Source organism: Pistacia vera, unplaced genomic scaffold (genome assembly GCF_008641045.1).
Source record: "Pistacia vera cultivar Batoury unplaced genomic scaffold, PisVer_v2 Contig358, whole genome shotgun sequence".
Classification (NCBI taxonomy): domain Eukaryota; kingdom Viridiplantae; phylum Streptophyta; class Magnoliopsida; order Sapindales; family Anacardiaceae; genus Pistacia; species Pistacia vera.
In genome coordinates, this window is record NW_022196177.1 from 107,689 (window position 1) to 112,372 (window position 4,684).

General features: G+C 36.5%; 1 non-coding gene across 1 annotated transcript; it reads left to right on the forward strand.

Moving 5' to 3' along the window:
* Positions 1–1,864: 1,864 nt before the first annotated feature.
* Positions 1,865–1,971, forward strand: LOC116139710. Its single transcript, XR_004129506.1, has one exon. It is a non-coding gene; the product is annotated as a small nucleolar RNA R71 (small nucleolar RNA).
* The last annotated feature ends 2,713 nt before the right edge of the window (positions 1,972–4,684 follow it).

Consider the following 4,684-nt stretch of genomic DNA (forward strand, 5'->3'; position numbering starts at 1 on the left):
TAAAGTGAGATCTGATACTATGATCACTAGAAAGGTTTGAATATCTCCTAAGTACACATATTTCAGTATAGGTGGTAATGGTTTGAGCTCTAACTTAGGTGGGGAGTTAGTGGACGAAACCATATTAACATCTACTTGTTCTATGGCCATCCTCAACTCTTCATTAGTCATCTCAACAACTTCACGATTTAGCAACTCAACATACTCCTTAGCTTCTTGGTCAAGGAACTTTTCATCTTCTGCTATCAAGGCCAACTCCAATTTATCTTTCGTCTTATTCTGCATAAAACTAGAGAAAATGATAGGATATACGGAGTCAATAAGAAAACAATCGTTAGTATCTGTAGGGCAAGATAAAGATTTGAAAACAGAAAATTCAACAGTTTGATCTAAAATTGTCATTTTGAGTTTTCCATTCTACACATCTTCGTGGTGGCCATGAAAGGACGTCCAAGCAAAATTGGCAATTCATTGTCACGATTTGATGTCATCTCCATATCTAAAATCACAAAATCAACAGGGACAATTAGTGTATCAATTTGATCCAAAATGTCCTCAACGATACCTCTGGAATACTTGACAGAACGATCTGCCAATTGTAGAGTCATTGTTGTAGGCTTTAGTTCTCCCAATCCAAGTGCTGATAAATCGAATAGGGCATGAGGTTGCTACTTGCACCTAAATCCAACATTGCAATTTCCACTTTCTTATTACCAACCATGATATTGATAATAAAACTTCCAGGATTCTTCATCTCGAGAGGCAATTTGCATTGAAGCACTGCGCTTACTGTCTTAGAAATCATCACTTTTTTATTCGGCCCATATCTACGCTTCTGTGTATTCAAGTCTTTGAAGAACTTTGCATAGGTAGGCATGTTCCTAATCACATCAAGCAAAGGCAAGTTAACATTCACTTCAGACAAAATATCAAAAATGTCAGAGAAGGACTTATCCCATTTGCTTTTATTTAATCGACCTGGAGATGGCACAAGTGCAACATAAGGTTTGGGTGGAGCAACGATAATGCCAATATCTTTAGTCTGAACGGGTGCACTCGGTTGTTTCTCCTTGGGTTTATCATTCCCTACATTATCAACCAATTTCTCATTAGTTTCAGAGTTAATGTCTTTAGTGATTACCTTACCATATCTCAAAGTTGTTATTGCTTTTGCTTACTCAAGTTGGCTTGGTAATTTCCCGGGAATATTTCCTTGAACCGCTTCTGCTATTTGCCCTATTTGGACTCCAACTTCCTTATGGATGCCTCTTACTGTTGAAATCTCTGCTCAAAATTCTAGTTGTTCTTCTGAGAGACTTGAATAAAGCTATTCAATGTCTCCTCCAATGATGGTTTCCTCTGCTGATTATTAGAGCATGCCTGTTGTTGATTATTATTCCAAGGAAAGTTCGGATGATTCTTCCAATCCGGATTGTAAGTATTGGAAAATGGGTTGTTGGGCCTTTGATTGTAGGAATTCATCACAGTTGCTTGCTCTACATACTCTGGAAAACTCTCACTAGAAGGACAAATGTTAGTTGTATGCCTACTATTACCATAAACAGCACATACCTCTAAAGAATTACTTTGCCCTTGTCCCATCAGCATATTGCACATAGTCTTCATTTGTTTAGTCAGCTCTGAAACCTGCATTGTCAGCTCAGTGTTATTGTTCACTTCATAAATTCCCTTGGATCTTCCTCTGACACTTTTCTGCTGCGTGTTTGCTCCAAGCATCTCATATAGCTCGTATGTCTCTTGTGCAGTCTTCTCTCCCATAGTACCACCTGCAGCATTATCAAATATGGCTTGGCAAGCTTGTGTTAGTCCATCATAGAAAAATTGGTTAAGCAATTCTAAAGGATATCTATGATGTGGACATTGAACCAACAATAATTTAAAACGCTCTCAAGCCTCATGGAACGACTCGCTTTCTATCTGAGTAAAGGTGGCAATCTTACCTCGCAGTTTGGCAGTCTTAGCATGAGAGTAGAATTTACATATGAATCTATTGTAAACTGCATCCCGCGTGGTAAGTGAAGTTAGGGTCAAAGTCATGAACCATCTCTTTGCTGCATCCTTCAATGTGTAAGGAAAGCAACGCATCCGCAACTAGTCCTTTGTCAAACTCTGTAAAGGAAAAGTTTGAACAGTAGAATAAAAATCACAAATAAAGGTAAGTGGATCCTCTGTGGCTATGCCATGGAATGACGATAAAATCTGAAAGTGAATGCTCTTCAGTTCGTAATTCCTTATTGAACACTATGCAAGATGGTGACGTTCCTATGGTAGGACGTGCATACTCCTTCATAGGTTGAGGTAATTCTGCCACTATCTTTGGCTCTGAACTTGAATCTAACAACTCTGAATCTGATGAATTTTCAGGAAGTTTTGGTTCCTTCATCTTTCTACCAATCAAATCCACTCTATCGACATAAGGAAATAATTCTTTATCCAGTGATCAACGACCTTGCATTCAAAAACTAACACACCAAAGAAGAAAAAGAAAAAGAAGTAACCCAAATAAAAAATAATAAAAATTAAATAACAAAAAAAAAAAAGCAATTATTAAAGCACACGTTATCAAGAAAATTAAATAACTTAAACAAATCCCCGGCAACAGTGCCAAAAACTTGATGAACAATTTTAATCCTCGCAAGTGTATGAATCATAACTGCAATATAGTGTGCACATGCAAAGGTCGATCCCACAAAGATTTGTAAGCAATTTACTAATCCTGATAACTATGCTTCAATTAAAACTAAAAACAAGACTTAACAATTAAGAATTAAGGAAGATCACTTTAAAAGCAACAACTAAATAAAACTAAAATTAAACAACTATTGAAATGATCTAAAACCCAATTGACCAAAACCTAGGGCTCCAATTTCACCACAATTATCCAGCTCTATGTCAAACATGTCTCTATTGTATATCAATTCAGTCTCTAGGGTTCACATTCACTAATTCAAGGTATTACTGTAAGGCGTTTGGGATTGACCTAGTATTTTTAACACAAGACTAGCTAGGGCGTATAGTCTAGCCTACGAATTAAAAACCCATTAAACACAAGAATACTTAGGATCAAGAACAAAGGTGCATCTATCAAAGCATATGCATAGACACTAATCATTCAAGAGATCATGAACCTACTAATACTCTGTCAAGGCGTATGCACAAAGTACTAATCATTCATTCACATGAGTTCTTCAAGACTAAAACGTAACATATGTCTAATCTCAACACATTTACATCAAGAAAACAAACCTTAATTCCCACTAAGTGTCGTCACACAATAATGAAAATTAAAGATTTGAATAATAACATGAATGAATCAAGATTCAAATTGAATTGATAGTAATAACATCTGTTTAACAAAGAGCCTTCTAATTAGGCTAAATTGGATCTCTAGATAAGAATTTAGTTACACATTTACATCAAGAAAACAAACCTTAATTCCCCCAAAAAGCTTGAAAAATCCAAAACCCTAGGAAGAATCTCTTTTTCTCTCTTGCCACAAGGTGTCTATCAATTTAGGTTAAAGAGTTCTTAAAATAAATTACAAACTCCCTATTTATACTTTTCCTTTGCTAGGGGTGTTTTTGGGAAAATACAAGTTTAAGTCAGAGTTGGAAAAGGTGAGGTTTTTCTTTTTCTCGTGATACATGCTGCGACATGATTGCCTTGTGCTATGGTGCCAACTTCTTCTGTGGACTTGAATTTCTTTTGCAACGCGGCACCAACGTCTCCATACTGCAGCATGATCTTTCTGCCAATCTTCCTCTTTTGCGTCGCGGTATAGAAAATCTCAGTTGCGGTGCCCTCCTGTTGATTCTCATTTTTGTTCCTCTTAATGATTTGATTTCTCTTACTTAGTATGTCCAAGGCCTCCAACAATTGTGCGAGCATACAATCATCCCTTTTGCACCTAAAAGCCTGAAACTCATGCACATACCCATGATTCTTGAAAATAAAAAGACATAAAGAAATTTGCATAAAAATAATCCTTAAAGTCAAAGAATTTCATCCAATCTACCTTTAAAATCATGAAATATAAATACAATTTCACCACTCATCACCTATGAGATCTATCACAATAGATCTTTATACCAAGGATGTAGGTTGCTTCCCTTAAGTCCTTCATGGAGAAACACTTGGATAACCAAGTCTTTATTGTTTTCAAGTTGAATATATCATTCCCAATGATCAATATGTCATTGACATACAACATTAGGAATGCCACTGCGCTCCTACCGATTTTCTTGTATACACAAGGCTCATCCTCATTTTGTATAAACCCAAATTCCTTTACGGATTCGTCAAAATGAATGTTCTAGTTCCTTGATGCTTGCTTGAGTCCATAAATGGATCTTTTCAACTTGCATACCTTCCCTGCTTGTCCATCAAGAACGGCACCATCGGGTTGCATCATATAGACGTCCTCTTCAAGGTTTCCATTTAGGAAAGCAGTTTTAACATCTATCTGCCAAATTTCATTGTCATGGTATGCAGCAATAGCTAGCATAATTCTAATGGACTTTAACGTTGCAACTAGAGAAAAGGTTTCATCATTGTCGATCCCATGCTTTTATTTGAAACCTTTTGCTACTAGTCGTGCTTTATAGGTTTGAATATTTCCAACAATGTCAGTCTTCTTCTTGAAGACCTATTTACAGCCTATAGG